The sequence below is a fragment of the Macaca fascicularis genome, chromosome X (assembly GCF_037993035.2).
Source record: "Macaca fascicularis isolate 582-1 chromosome X, T2T-MFA8v1.1".
In the NCBI taxonomy this organism is placed as follows: Eukaryota; Metazoa; Chordata; class Mammalia; order Primates; family Cercopithecidae; genus Macaca; species Macaca fascicularis.
The window spans coordinates 70,884,230-70,901,435 of NC_088395.1; the positions used below are offsets into that span (position 1 = coordinate 70,884,230).

The 17,206-nt window shown below is 38.4% G+C and overlaps 1 protein-coding gene and 1 pseudogene across 16 annotated transcripts in view; both read right to left on the bottom strand.

Moving 5' to 3' along the window:
* MTMR8 (myotubularin related protein 8) overlaps positions 1-17,206 on the bottom strand; it is a 111,437-nt gene that overhangs the window by 17,500 nt on the left and 76,731 nt on the right. The window lies entirely within an intron of this gene.
* On the bottom strand, positions 11,427-15,538 carry LOC135969296 (importin subunit alpha-3 pseudogene; annotated as a pseudogene).

Below are 17,206 nucleotides of genomic sequence, written 5' to 3' on the forward strand. Positions count from 1 at the left end.
GGCTAGCCATTTGCAGAAAACTGAAACTGGAGCCCTTCCTTATACCTTATACAAAAATTAACTCAAGATGGATTAAAGACTTAAATGTAAAACACAAGACCATAAAAACCCTAGAAGAAAATCTAGGCAGTATCATTCAGAAAATAGGCATGGGCAAAGACTTTATGATGAAATTGCCAAAAGCAGTTGCAACAAAAACTAAAATTGACAAATGGGATCTAATTAAACCAAAGAGCCTCTGAACGGCAAAAGAAACTATCATCAGAGTGAACAGACAACCTACAAAATGGGAGAAAATTTTTGCAATCTACCCATCTGACAAAGTTCTAATATCCAGAATTTACAAGGAATTTAAACAAATTTACAAGGAAAAAAACAACTCCATCAAAAAGTGGGCAAAGGACACAAACAGACACTTAAAAAAAAAAAGATATTTATGTGGCCAACAAACATATGAAAGAAAGCTCAACATCACTGATCATTAGAGAAACACAAATCAAAACCACAATGAGATACCATCTCACGCCAGTCAGAATGGTGATTACTAAAAAGTCAAGAAACAACAGATGCTGGCAAGGCTGGGGAGAAATAGGAACACTTTTATACTGTTGTTGGGAATGTAAATCAGTTCAACCATTGTGGAAGACAGGGTGAAGATTCCTCAAGGATCTAGAGTCAGAAATACCATTTGAACCAGCAATGCCATCACTGGGTATATACCCAAGGGAATATAAATAATTATATTATAAAGATATATACACACGTATGTTTATTGCAGCACTATTCACAATAGCTAAGACTTGGAACCAACCCACATGCCCAACAATGATAGGCTGGATAAAGAAAATGTGGTACATACACACCATAGCATACTATGCAGCCATAAAAGGAATGAAATCATGTCCTTTGCAGTAACATGGATGAAGCTGGAAGCCATCATCCTCAGCAAACTAACACAGGAACAGAAAACCAAATACCGCATGTTCTCACTCATAAGTGGGAGCTGAACAATGAGCACACATGGACACAGGGAGGGAAAAAACACACACCAAGGCCTGTCAGCAAGGGCAGGGGTAGGGAGAGCATCAGAACTAATAGCTAAAGCATGTGGGGCTTAATACCTAGATGACAGGTTGATAGGTGCAGCAAACCACCATGACACATCTTTACCTATATAACAAACCTGCACATTATGTACATGCATCCTGGAACCTAAAATAAAATAAAATTAGAAAAACAGAGACAAAATAAAAAAGAATGAAGTTGAACCCTTACTTTACATCATAAACAAAAATTAACTCAAAGTATATAAAAGACCTAAAGGTAAGAGTGAACATTGTAAAATTATTTACATTGAACACAGGATAAAACGTCATGACACTGAATTCAGCAATCTTATATCACAGATATAAGACCAAAAGCATAGGTAACAAAATAAAAATGGATAAATTGGGCTACATCAAAATTAAACTTTCGTGTATCAAAATACACTATCAGAAGAGTGAAAAGGAAACCTGCAGAATGGGAGAAAATATTTGAAAATCATGTATCTAGTAAGGAGTTATTATCCAGAATATATTAAAAACTCCTACAACAACAAAATTATAAAGTGTGCAAAGGACTTTAATAGTCATTTCTCCAAAGAAATTAAAATGGACATGACACACATAAAAAGATGTTCAACAACACTAATAGAGAAATGAAAATCAAAACCACAATGATATATCACCTCACACCCATTAGAATGGCTACTATCCAAATAAAAGGAACAAAGCACAAAGAATAACAAGTGTTGGTGAGGATGTGGAAAAATTGGAAACCTTGTCCACTGATGATGGGAATATAAAATGATGCAGCCACTATTTAAAACACTATGGTGCTTCCTCAACAATGTAAAAACAGATTTAACGTATAATCCAGCGATTCCACTTCTGGATACATATCAAAAGAGTAGGAGCCTGAACAACATAGCAAGACCCTGTCTCTACAAAAATAAAATAATTAGCTGGGCGTGGTGGCACATGTATGTAGTCCTAGCTACTCGGGAGGCTGAGGTGGGAAGATCACTTGAGCCCAGGAATTACAAGTTACAGTGTGCTATAACTGTGCCACTGCATTCCAGCCTGGGTGACAGAGCGAGACTCCATTGCAAAAAAAAATTTAAAAAAAAAAAAATTGGAAGCAAGGACTCAAGATACTTTTACAAACATGTTCCATTCAGTATTATTCACAAAAGCCAAAAGGAGGAAGCAACCCAATGTCCACTGCCAGATGATTAAAAAAAAAATATGGTATATACAACCAATTAAATATTACTCAGCCTTAAAGAGGAAGGAAATTGTGACACATGCTACAATATGGATGACTTTTGGGGACATTATGCTAAGTAAAATAAGCCAGATACAAAAGGAAAAACATCGTATGATTCCTCTTATATGAGGTAGCTGGATTAGTCAAGTTCAGAGATAGAAAGTAGATTGGTGGTTGCCAGGGACTAGGTGGCATGATTTGTTTAATGGATCGGGTTTCAGTTGAAATGATTTGTTCAATGGGTAGGGTTTCAGATGAAAAAGTTCTAAAGATTGACCTAACACTACTGAACTAAAACCTAAAAATGGAACTAACCTAAAACCTAAAAAAGTGAACTAACACCTAACAATGGTCAAAAAGGTAAATTTTAAGTGTATTTTACTACACTTAAAAGTAAATTTAAAAAGAAATAATAGCGTTCCCATGGACTCTTTACTCAGTTTCCCCAATGGGTAACTGCAGTACAATATCCCAACCAGGATACTGAAACTGATAGTCAAGATACCAACAATTCCACTAGACAAACTCCTGTTCTCCTTTAGTAGCCACACCCACCTCCCCCTCATATCCACCACCCCCTCAGAGTGTGGACTCTGTCCTTAGCCCTTCGTAACCATTAATTTGTTCTCTATTTCTTTAATTTTGTAAAGAAATTTATGTAAATGAAACTATGCAGTAGATAGCATTTTGAAATTGGCATTTTTCATTTAACATATTCTCTGCAAGGTGCTGCATATATTTAGTTTGTTCTTTATTGCTGAGCAGTATTCCATGGTACAGATGGACCACAGTTTGTTTAACCATTTACCTGTTGAAGGACATCTGGGCTGTCTTCAGTTTTTGAGTATATGAATAAAAATGCTATAAATATTCATGTAGAGGTTTTCATATAAACAGAAAGTTTGATTTTTTTCCGGCATATATGGCCAAGAGTACAATTTGTGCAATTGTTGGGGCATATGGCATTTGCATGTTCAGTTTTTTAGAAAACTGACAAACTGTTTTTCAAAGTGGCTCCATACTATTTCATATTTCTATTACATAAATGAGCCAAAGGTAGCCTCTGCATATGGACCTTATGTTGTTTATTTTTTCTGAGCAGGCTGGGAACCCATTCGCTCAAAAGCCTACCAGTACCAAAATCAAATTTTTACACATCCAATTGTTTTAAATAGCCAAAGTAAGCATTTTTTAACCCTTTAGAGCCTTCCTGTCTTGCATACCCCACAAAACTGCACCCAACATCTGCTAACCAAAGATAAGATTAACCCTGGAGTAATAAAGACCTCACATCACTGTTGCCCTTCAGAACCCTCTGACCCAGCAACTTCCTGACATGCTGCCTAGTGATCTAGACATGTAAACCCCTCTGATATTCCTCTTTCTTGAAGAGAAGTTTTCTTGCCTTTCTCCCCTTCTGAGTGCTGGCCTCCACACTCATGCAAACATGCCTGCTGAACACCCTACACCCGCCCCCCTCAAAAAGCTTGTTGTGTGCTACGGCGGTCATATCTTTTCGTTTTCTCCTTGATCAGTCCTGAAATCCCTCAACTCATTACAAGTGGCAACAAGGATGGAATTTTAGTGATGACCAGGAAATCAATATGGGACCTACCAAGTCAATAGGAGGATTAATGTCAAAACAACCCTGGATGACCTTAAGTACTTGGGACTCAGAATTTGGAACACCTTCGCATAACTTTGGCATGGCATTCTTCTGTACTGAATTGCACTCTACATTTTCCTTTTTTTTTTTTTTTTTTTTTTGAGACGGAGTCTGGCTCTGTCGCCCAGGCTGGAGTACAGTGGCCGGATCTCAGCTCACTGCAAGCTCCGCCTCCCGGGTTCACGCCATTCTCCTGCCTCAGCCTCCCGCGTAGCTGGGACTACAGGCGCCCGCCACCTCGCCCGGCTAATTTTTTTTTGTATTTTTTAGTAGAGAAGGAGTTTCACTGGGTTATCCAGGATGGTCTCGATCTCCTGACCTCATGATCCGCCCGTCTCGGCCTCCCAAAGTGCTGGGATTACAGGCTTGAGCCACCGCGCCCGGCCGCACTCTACATTTTCTATGGTCTCCCCCATGCCTCATGAGACTGGAGAAGTGGCAGTGCCAGTATTTGAGTAAATCCTCGCCATCAGAACTGACTTTTGAGAGAGAGGCACCAAGCTGCCCAGGGAAGGGCAGTCTGCTCACCTGGGTCTCCCACTAGAAAAGCACTAGGTCGGCACTTGTGGGCCTGAATAGAAAAAGGGAAAGTACATACCTATGGATCACATGTGGGTTACCCCAGATCCCATAATGGTCTATAGTGGGAGAGTTCCCCATGGCCAGACTGGTAATATGTGATGAGAATACTCTGAGATGAGAGAATATCCTTGTCCCTGGACACTGCTATGGCAGGCAAACAAGCTGATAAGGCAGAGATGTCAGTCTGATGTGGTCTCCTAAGTACAACTGGGAGAGACACTTGCAAGCAGCTAGTAGTCCTCTGCTATCATGACAATAATGCTTTTGATACTCTCATTCCAGTCCTCTGTTGGAAGTATACTGAGCTCTCCATCTTTTGGCTGAGCCGACTAAAGCATTATTTCAGTGACTAAATCAAGGAAAGTTATATCCCAGGACACCAAAGGAAGTGACTATCCTACTCAAGGGATGCTCCAAACCATAAAGTAGGTGCATGTTGGACCTCGCTGTTGGTTGCTTTTCACCAGGGTTTGCCCAGAGAGGAGGCAGAAACTCAAACTCCTGTAGGAGATGAGTTGGAAGGGAAGATCCTGGGGAAGAGAATTGGTGACCTCTAAAGAAGAAAGCAGCAGCATGGTGTCATCATGCTAGGGACTAGGGCCATTTACCCTCTGCTTTGCCAGTAACCACCAGCAAAGTCATAAAACAGAAAAACAAAAGAAGATGGCCACTTCTCCTTTGGAGCAGAAAATGCATCCTCTTTCTTGCCCTTACATCCAGTCTCTCCTTAAGGACCTGACCCAGGAACTGAACGAAAAAGGGGCTGTCTGACTATATATACAGAATATATCTGGCAGGGAGCAAACTCCACCTAATAGGGGAATTAAACAATTGGCTGCCATAGTACAAGATGGAAAAAAATGGTGTCACTGCTAAAGGATCCCACATAATAAGCATGGAAGGTAGGAATGACCCTCAAAAGAGGCTTTGTGCCTCAGTCCACATATACCTTGTTGATGTGGATTTTTATGGCTTGGTGGGCTTCCCATCCTATATTAGGCCTTATAAAGGCCTGGGAAGACTGTCAATGGAAAATGTTAACCAAGGCTAAAGATCTCCTCCATCAGCTGGGGATGTTGAGGTGGGTTTATCAGGCAACAGATGACCTGCAGCACGATGACTTGGCAAGTCCAGAGGAAACTGAATTCAGTCCCACATCTAACTACTTATTTCTCAGGAGGGTTCCTGACAAGTGTAAGTCCTCCTTTTGGGCAATAATGGCTAATGCTAAAACAATTTAAGAGTTCATAGCTTCACTCGATTTAGTAGAAATACATGAAAGACAAACTCAAGTGTTGCCTGTTAATTTTATGAATATAACTCCATCTAGCCTAAATCAAAATTACTACCAACAGTTATGCTGCACCCTTCTAGACCAAGCAAACCACGTAGAGCCAGGTCCATGGTTTAGCTTGAGCCCTGAGATAAACAAAAGGGGTTACATTGGACTCTAATGGACAAAGGGGCCCAAATCGGATGTTCTCTCATACATTGGTGAAACAAGTATTAACATTTACTAGGGTTAGATTACAATCTGCAGCAGGTATTCAAAGTCAGTCTCATTTGGGAAACCTGCTCCTGATCTCCTTCAGTGGCAGGGACCCACCCCCACATAGGGATCTGGTGGTTGCAGAAGGTGGCTACTTCCAGCAGACAATCACCCTTTTACCATATTAACTGTAGTTTGGCTCCACAACATTGGCTGGCTTTGTTGGACATGGGTGCCCAAATCTCCCCAATCCTAAGAATCACTCATGCTTTAAAGGAATCCCCTCAACCCTCACCCTGTCCAGGAGGATGATTATGTAAAGGAGCAATTATTTACTTAACTATTAAAACTGATCCAGTTCTGCTAAAAGATGCTTTGAATCTGGTTGTACCCCTGAGACTATCCCTTTTCCCATTATTTGAATAGACTTCTTCAATCAGCTAGTAACTCCACAGAACCTAATGCTTTTATGGTATTGGTGGCACTACCTGGTAGGAACCAATTAACTTTCCCCTACCAGTGCAGGTGGTAAATATGGCACAGAACAAGCTAAGGCAAGACCCTGAAAGATTATAGGCCATCATAGCTTAGTTAAATAACATGTACTGATTCTTACCATCTCACCTGTCAATTCCCTGGTAAAGCCTATGTGTAAAGCCACTATTAATAAAGAGAGGTTAACTACAGAGAGTTAAATAAGAGCACCTTTTTATTGGAGCACTTCTACCAGATATCATCACCTTAATGGACGACATTCAAAACAACATAGATAAATTGTACGGAGTTATATACTTGCCTAACATGCTCCAATTGGGAAATATTTTGTAGAAGAGCTAATCACAATTTGTCTTCACTTTTGAGGGTGAAGAGTGTATTTTTTTCCCAGCGACTTATGGAATACTCAAATAGCCCTGTGATCAAACATGTGCAGACATGACTTAGATGCCTGCCCCATATTTCCACCAGAAATTCAGCTTTGGCATTATATTGATAAAATCCTCCTTACTAAACCTTGCCAAGATTCTGTCTCAGAGGCTATCACAACTGCGAGCAAACACTTCAATGAGAGGGGATGGTGTCTCAGTCCACTTAGGCTGCTATAACACAATACCATGGATTGGGTGACTTATAAACAATAGAAATTTATTCCTCACAGTCATGGAGGCTAGGAAGTGCAAGATCAAGATGACAGCAGATTTGGCATCTGGTGAAGGTCCTCTTCCTGCTTCATAGATGGTTGTCTTTTTGCTGTGTCCTCACATGGCAGAAGGAGCAAACAATGTCTCTGGGGTCTCATTTATAAGGGAACTAATCCCATTTATGAGGGCTTTGCCTTCTCGGTCCCAACTCCTAATACCATCACATTGGGAGTTACGATTTCAACATATGAATTTGGGAGAACATAAATATCGTCTACAGCAGATAGGAAACTGCCCCACATAAGGTACAAGACCTCTCTATTAAATCTCGGGGTTACCTTTGGAACTCAGAAGGCTGAACTATTCTCAATCTGGTAAGACAAGCTCCTAGTGCTCCAACCTCGCACACTGGTAAAGAAGATCCAACATTTGATAGGAATGTTTATATTCTGGCTCCAACACACTCCTCACCTCCAATATTTGCTACTGAGTCACCTGTAAGTCTCATTTTTCAGTGAGAACCTGGAGCAATGAGGTACTAGATAAACTAAAGGATGCTATCACTTTGGCTCTCCTGTTAGTGTACCTCAGATAAAACTTAAAATGAGATGTTTCTGACACACACACACATACACTCTCTCACACACACACACACACACAAATTGTTTCCTAGATTCTCTGGAGGTAAACCTAAATGCAAGAACTAAAACTGTAAAATTCTTTTTTTTCCCCACAAGAAGATTTAGAAGACTAAAACTGTAAAATTCTTAGAAGAGAACATAGAGGGAAATCTTCATGACATGGAAATTGGCAATGATTTCCTCAATATGACACTAAAAGCACAGGAAACAAAGAATAAATGGATAAACTGTACTTTATCAACATTTTGTGCACCAAAAGATACTATAAAGAGAATAAAAAGGCAATCAGAGAATGGGAGAAAATATTTGCAAATCATATATATGGTAAGGGATTGATATAACGAATATATAGAGAATTCCTAAAACTCAACCACAAAATCAAACAACCCAATTCAAAAATGGGCAATGGACTTCAATAGATATTTCTCCAAAGAAGATATACAAATGGACAATAAGCACATGAAAATATGCTCAATGCCACTAGTCACAAGGAAAATGCAAATCAAAACTATGAGATACTACTTCATACCCACTAGGATGGATATTATCTAAAAAAAAGGAAAAATACAATTATTGGTGAGGATACAGAAAAAATGGAGCCTCTGTGCATTGCTGGTAGGAATGTAAAATGGCACAGCCACTGTGGAAAACAACTTGGAAGTCATTTAAAAAGTTAAATATAAAATTACCATATGATCCAACAATCCACTTTTAGGTATATATCCCCAAGAACTCGAAGCAGGAAATCAAACAGACAGTTTAATACCAATGTTCATAGACAAATTATTGACCAAAGCCAAAAGATGGAAGCAACCCAGTTGTCCATCAATGGATGAATAAACAAAATGTGCTATATCCATACAATAGAGTATTTTTCAGCCTCAAAAAGGAATGAAGTTCTGATACATGCTACAACATGGATGGACCCTGAAAATACTATGCTAAGTGACATAAGCCAGACACAAACACATACAAAAACAAATATTGTATGACTTCACTTACATGAGCTACCTAGAATAGGTAAATTCATAAAGATAGAAAGTAGAATAGAGGTTGCCAGGGGCTGCTGGGAGGGGAAAATGGAGAGTTATTTTGTGATACTATGGAGTTTCTGTTTGGGATGATGAAAGAGTTCTGGAAATGGATAATGATGGTAGATACACAACTTCTGATTGCTGATTACACTGTACACTTAAAATGATTAAAATGGTAAATTTTATGTTATGTATATTTTACAAAAAGCAAAACAAGCAAAAAATACCATGGGGCCAGAGGACAGACTGTTATATAAATGAACCACAGATAGCCTCTGTATATGGACCCTATGCTGTTTACTTCTTCATCATAGGTTAGGAACCCATTAGCTGAAAAGCCTGATGGTACCAATCTGAAAATTTTACACATCCAATTGTTTTAAATATAGCCCACATAAGTATATTTTTAGGCATTAGAGCCTGCCTGCTTTACATACACTACAAAACTTCACAAAACATCTACTACCCATAGACAAGAAAAACTGTAGGGCAATAAAGACCCCAAGCTGCTGCTGGTCTTCAGAGTTTCCTGACCCACAGACTCCTCGCTGTGCTGCCTAGCAACATCATATATTAATAGATATGTCAGCCCCCTCTCCTTCATGAGTTCCTTAGCCCTCCTCCCCTTATGGGTTATGCCCTCAGGCCTATACCAGAGAGTCTGGATGGCCTCGTGCTGTGAAGGATTTTCCCAGGTGCAAACCTGTCAAAGGATCACTTCAAGTTTGCTGTGTGTTAATGCCATCTCATGATTCTTATCAGAGGTAAAATCCTTCAAAGTCACTATAATCCCCACCAGGAAGGCAGGAAAAATTCAGCTTTTCGATATCTTTGACAGCACTTTGTACTGTCACCATGTTTTTTAAATTTTAACCATCCTGATAAATGTGTAGTAATACCTGATTGAGCTTTTAATTTGCATTTACCAAATTGGCTAATGATGTTGAACATTTTTCTTTTTTTTAAGTTTTAATGTTTATTTCCCCAAGACAGCCTAGCTTGCACTCAACTTGGATAAATTTCATAAGCTAGTTTTCTGCTGTTACTAGTTTTAAACTTGAATTATATTTCTGATGACAAGACATGCTGCAAAAAATACTCTAATTCAACAGAGTTATGCTCACAAAACAATTTTTATCCATTCTACAGTGTTTCAGAATTACTAGTTGATTTTTAAACACAAAGTATATATAGAGGCTAATGGTGGTTAATGTGATATATTTCTTATAGCAAACTGCGGTTCACACAATACTTGTGCTCAAAGGGGAAGGCGCAGGATTTCCTAAAATGAGCCATCTTATAAAGAGCTCTTACTGTACAAATTACATCACATTTACTGTACGTAACCTCGAAACTGAGGTATTATTCAATTTATAAAAACCACTTGATCAGTCTTTATGAAGCAGTACATATGTGACAAATTCCATTTTAGAAGTTTCCACCTCATTCTCATATAAAACAAAATTTGAAAACAAATAACATTTAAATACAGCATGGTATTCTACCACAACCGAAACTTTTTTCTTCTCTACAGGACCCAACAAAATCCGAAAATGAATTATGCTGTAGATTTACCTCATGCAAAGATCTTTATGTTCTCCCGGAAAGTGAAAAGCATGGCCTTTTAAGTACATTTTACTGTTTTATACTATTATGGCAACTTGTGTACTGCAGCACAGTCTCTTTTGAGAAAAAGTTACGATTTTTTTTCACGCAAAAATATACACAAATTAGCTTTGATAAGGAAAGGCTTTCATAACATCAAACATTCATTCAGTGCAAATGCACAGGAAAATCTTCCTGAAATGTTTTCTGACTTGAGAGTCAACTAAGAAGAAAGTCATACTAGGTAAAGTAAATAAAAACTCGTAGGGGTGGGGAGGAAAAGGGGTAAGGGGAAATAGAAAACATAAGTTGCAGAGTAAACAAATGTCTGCTGCTGATCCAGTATTTGTTTTTATGTCCAGTGTACATTAATACTCATGATCACATTTTGACGATTTACTAGGTTATCAGCCACCTGAAGGCAAAACAAGCTTGCACGTGTTCATATACAGCACCACTACCACACTCCTGTACATAGTCACTCCAGGACTAGGAGTCTAATTCATGAATGAGAGCCCCAGATTTTAAAGATGATCCTGACTGTCCATCACTGAGCCAGATATTCATTCAACATTTTCCATTCAGACACTGCTTCATAGCAAGGCCTAGGCTCATTTTCCTTTTACTTATACGGGCATCCAATTATCTTTTCTGCTTACAAGCCTTGAAGATAATAGTACTACACTTTCCCCTCAGTTTATATAGAGTAAGTCAATGTTCTTTCTCAGTCACTGAACATCTGTGACCTGTAGCCCTTTTTACTATGAACAGCCTAAATAAGCATTCATGTAAAGTTTTCATTACATTTTGCCACTCATTCTCACTCATACCCATTCACCATCTTGACCACATTTGGGTATTTTCTGTGATTCCAAATGAAATCTTCACATTTTCTTTCCCAATTTAATGCAGAAGCAGATCCCATGAGCTAAGCTTGATGGATCAAACATACATATACACACATATATATATATAATATTTTATATACATTTATATATATAATATATATAAAATTGCACCTAACTTCCACAATACTGTTCTAAAACTGGAACCGTTCTACTGGTATACTGGCAGATAAACTGAAACCAAATGTTCCACCTTGAATTGCCTCTGGATCAAGGCTAAGATCTTTATCAACATCATTTGAAGAGAACTGAGCAATGATTTCATAGGTCAATTTGTAGATGTTTCCATTTTCATGATTTTGAAGTTTTTCAATTTTCTCCAGTCCCCCACATTTTTCTATAAGATTGGCTATGGATTCTGCCTCATTTTTAGCCATTTTTAATATATTACTTAGTCCATCCTGTACTACTTGTACAACTTGTACATCTTTTACAGTCAGCTTCTGAGTGCCAATATCCCCTTATCCAAAAGGTTTATTATTCTTGGTACAATATTGGCATCAATTACTGCCTATATCTGCTGCTGATTACCTGCAGTAATGTTACAGAGGAACCATACTGCCTCTTTATTAATTTTCTCTTTGGGATGTGTCAGGATTGCCCACAAGTATGAAAGAGCATCATAATTCAAAACTACTTCTGTTTGCTCTTCAATTCCAGTGGCCAAGTTGCCCACAGCTTGAGGTGCAGCAGTCTGAACTACTTGGTGGCTGAACAGAGGAACCAAATGAGGAACTATTGCAGAGTCTATTACTATCTGTATTTGTTAATTGCCAGAAGTGTCTGTTCATATGCTTTCCCTATGTTTTGATGGGGTTGTTTTTTTCTTGTAAATTTGCTTGAGTTTGTAGATTCTGGATATTAGCCCTTTGTCAGATGAGTAGATTGCAAAAATGCTCTCCCATTCTGTAGGTTGCCTGTTCACTCTGATGGTAGTTTCTTTTGTTGTGCATAAGCTCTTTAGTTTAATTAGATCCCATTTGTCTATTTTGGCTTTTGATGCCATTGCTTTTGGTGTTTTAGTCATGAAGTCCTTGACTATGCCTATGTCCTGAATGGTATTGCCTAGATTTTCTTCTAGGGTTTTTATGGTTTTAGGTCTAACATTTAAGTCTTTAATCAATCTTGAACTAATTTTTATATAAGGTGTAAGGAAAGGATGCAGCTTCAGCTTTCTACATATGGCTAGCCAGTTTTCTCAGCACCATTTATTAAGTAGGGAATCCTTTCCCCATTTCTTGTTTTTCTCAGGTTTGTCAAAGATCAGATGGTTCTAGATGTGTGGTGTTATTTCTGAGGACTCTGTTCTGTTCCATTAGTTTATATCTCTGTTTTGGTACCAGTACCATGCTGTTTTGGTTACTGTATCCTTTTAGTATAGTTTGAAGTCAGGTAGCGTGATGCCTCCAGCTTTGTTCTTTTGACTTAGGATTGTCTTGGCAATGGGGGCTCTTTCTTGATTCCATATGAACTTTAAAGTAGTTTTTTCCAAATCTGTGAAGAAAGTCATTGGTAGCTTGATGAGGATGGCACTGAATCTATAAATTACCTTGGGCAGTATGGCCATTTTCACGATATTGATTCTTCCTATCGGTGAGCATGGAATGTTCTTCCATTTCTTTGTGTCCTCTTTTATTTCGTTGAGCAGTGGTTTGTAGTTGTCCTTGAAGAGGTCCTTCACATCCCTTGTAAGTTGGATTCTGAGGTATTTTATTCTCTTTGTAGCAACTGTGAATGGGAATTCACTCATGATTTGGCTGTGGTTGTTTGTTATTGGTATATAGGAATGCTTGTGATTTCTGCACATTAATTTTGCCTCCTGAGACTTTGCTGAATTTGCTTATCAGCTTAAGAAGCATTCCCTTTGAAAACCAGCACAAGACAACGATGCCCTCTCTCACCACTCCTATTCAACATAGTGTTGGAAGTGCTGGCCAGGGCAATCAGGCAAGAGAAAGAAATAAAGGATATTCATTTTACTAATGAATAGGAAAATGGAACTCAAATTGTCCCTGTTTGCAGATGACATGATTGTATATTTAAATGTAAATGGACTAAATGGTCCAATTAAAAGACACAGACTGGCAAACTGGATAAAGAGTCAAGACCCATCAGTTTGCTGTATTCAGGAGACCCATCTCACACACAGAGACACACATAGGCTCAAAATAAAGGGATGGAGGAAGATCTACCAAGCAAATGGAAAACAAAAAAAAGCTGGGGTTGCAATACTAGTCTCTGATAAAACAGACTTTAAACCATCAAAGATCAAAAGAGACAAAGAAGGCCATTACATAATGGTAAAGGGATCAATTCAATAGGAAGAGCTAACTATCCTAAATATGCATGCGCCCAATACAGGAGCACCCAGATTCTAAAGCAAGTCCTTAGAGACTTACAAAGAGACTTAGACTCCCATACAATAATAATGAGAGACTTCAACACCCCACAGTCAACATTAGACAGATCAACGAGACAGAAAGTTAACAAGGATATCCAAGAATTGAACTCATCTCTGCACCAAGCGGACCTAATAGACATCTACAGAACTCTCCACCCCAAATCAACAGAATATACATTCTTCTCAGCACCACATCACACTTATTCCAAAATTGACCACATAGTTGGAAGTAAAGCACTCCTCAGCAAATGGACAGAACAGAAATTATAACAAACTGTGTCTCAGACCACAGTGCAATCAAACTAGAACTCAGGACTAAGAAACTCAATCAAAACCATTCAACTATGTGGAAACTGAACAACCTGCTCCTGAATGACTACTAGGTACATAATGAAATGAAGGCAGAAATAAAGATGTTCTTTGAAACCAATGAGAACAAAGATACAACATACCAGAATCTCTGGGACACATTTAAAGCAGTGTGTAGAGGGAAATTTATAGCACTAAATACCCACAAGAGAAAGCTGGAAAGATTTAAAATTGACACCCTAACATCACAATTAAAAGAACTAGAGAAGCAAGAGCAAACACATTCAAAAGCTAGCAGAAGGCAAGAAATAACTAAGATCAGAGCAGAACTGAAGGAGATAGAGACATAAAAAACCCTCCAAAAAAATCAATGAATGCAGGAGCTGGTTTTTTGAAAAGATCAACAAAATTGACAGACCGCTAGCAAGACTAATAAAGAAGAAAAGAGAGAAGAATCAAATAGATGCAATAAAATATGATAAAGGGGATATCACCACCGACCCCACAGAAATACAAACTACCATCAGAGAATACTATAAACACCTCTACGCAAATAAACTAGAAAATCTAGAAGAAATGGATAATTTCTTGGACACTTACACTCTCCCAAGACTAAACCAGGAAGAAGTTGAATCCCTGAATAGACGAATAACAGGCTCTGAAATTGAGGCAATAATTAATAGCCTACCAACCAATAAAAGTCCAGGACCAGACAGATTCACAGCCAAATTCTACCGGAGGTACAAGGAGGAGCTGGTACCATTCCTTCTGAAACTATTCCAATCAATAGAAAAAGAGGGAATCCTCCCTAACTCATTTTATGAGGCCAACATCATCCTGATACCAAAGCCTCGCAGAGACACAACAAAAAAAGAGAATTTTAGACCAATATCCCTGATGAACATCGATGCAAAAATCCTCAATAAAACACTGGCAAACTGAATGCAGCAGCACATCAAAAAGCTTATCCACCATGATCATTGGGCTTCATCCCTGGGATGCAAGGCTGGTTCAACATATGCAAATCAATAAACGTAACCCACATATAAACAGAACCAAAGACAAAAACCACATGATTATCTCAATAGATACTTTCAATTTGTCTATTTTATTATAATTGAAGTGTAAAACTTGTAGACAGCATATATTTTTTATCCACTCTGCTTAGTTTTGTCATTTAATTGGTGTATTAAGATCATTTACATTTAAGATTATTATATGTTAGAGCTTAATTCCCCATGTTATTGTTTTTGCTTGTTCAATCTGTCATTTCTGTTTTTTTGTCATGCCTTCCTGTGGGTTACTTTTTTACAATTTTATTTTGATTAATCTAAAGTGTTTTTGAGTGTATCTCTTTGTATAGGTCTTTCAGTGGTTTCTCTAGGCAGTATATTATATGCGTGCCTATACATACTTTCTCTGTGTGCCCGTGTATCATGGCGTACTGGTGTCAGCATTTTATAAGTTTGAATGAAGTCTACAAATCCTCCTTCCTTTTACATTCCTTTTCCCTCCCCTATTTATAATATAATTATCTTAAACATTTCCTCTCTACATATTTAGAATCATATCAGATAGCATTATAATTTTTGCTTCCACTGTCATACATTTGAGACAATTCAAGAAGAGATGGAAAGTCTATTGTATTTATACATATTTCTATTCTTTCCATTCTTCTTTCTTCTTTTCTGATGTTCCAAGCTTCCTTCTTTTATATTTCCATTCTCTTTAGATAATTTCCTTAAGTCTTCCTTTTAGGGTAGGTCTGTTGGTGACAAACACGTTTTATTTCATCTGAGAATATCATCACTTCCCTTTCATTCCTAAAGAATATTTTTGGGCTAGATGCAGTGGCTCACACCTGTAATACCAGTACTTTGGGAGTCTGAGGTGGGCAGATCACTCGAGCTCAGGAGTTCAAGACCAGCCTGGACAATGTGGCAAAACCCCGACTCTGCAGAAAATACAAAAATTAGGTGGGCATGATGGTGCATGCCTGTTGTCCCAGCTACTCAGGAGGCTGAGGTGGGAGGATCACTTGAGCCTGGGAGGTCAAGGCTGCAGTGAGCCATGATCGCACCACTGCACACCAGCCTGGGTGACAGAGCGAGGCCCAGTCTCAAAAAAAAAGACTATTTTCACCAGTTATAAGATTTTGCATTGTTATTATTATTATTATTATTATTATTATTATTATTATTTTGGCACTTAAAGATGTGCAACTTCCTTCTGGCTTCCACGATTTCTGATGAGAAATCCACTGTCATTTAAATTGCTTTTCCCCTCTAAGTAAGGTGTCATTTCTCTCCTGCTGCTTTCAATAGTTTGTTAGGCCAGGTGCAGTGGCTCACGGCTATAATCATAGCACTCTGGGAGGCCAAGGCAGGTGGATCACTTGAGGTGAGGAGTTCGAGACCAGCCTGGACAATATAGCAATATCCCGTCTCTACTAAAAGGACAAAAAATTAGCCAGGCATGGTGATGTGTGCCTGTAGTCCCAGCTATTCGGGAGACTGAGGTGGGAGGATCACTTGAACTTGAGAGACAGAGGCTGCAGTGAGCCAAGATCATGCCACTGCACTCCAGACTGGGTGACAGAGCGAGACTCTGTCTCAAAAAAAAAAAAAAAAAAAAAAGAATATTTTAGTTTTCATAAGTTTTGCTATGATGTATTTTATGTAAATTTACTTGGGCTTTATCCTGTTTGATGTTCACTCAGCTTCTTGAATCTATACATATAAGCCTTTTGCCATACTGGAATATTATCAGCCATTATTTATTTGAGTGCTTTTTAAGGTCTTCCATCTTTCCTCTATCCTTCAAAGTTTCCAACTATACAAGTGTTAGAACTTTCATTATTGTCCCACAGACCTCTATGTTTCTGTTTATTTACTTATTTTTTCCAGTCAGTTTTCTCCCAGACTGGGTAGTACCTATTTTTTTTTCTTTCTTTCTTTTTTCTTATTATTATCATACTTTAAGTTCTAGGGTACATATGCACAACGTGCAGGTTTGTTACGTATGTATACTTGTGCCATGTTGGTGTGCTGCACCCATCAACTCGTCAGCACCCATCAACTCATCATTTACATCAGGTATAACTCCCAGCGCCATCCCTCCCCCCT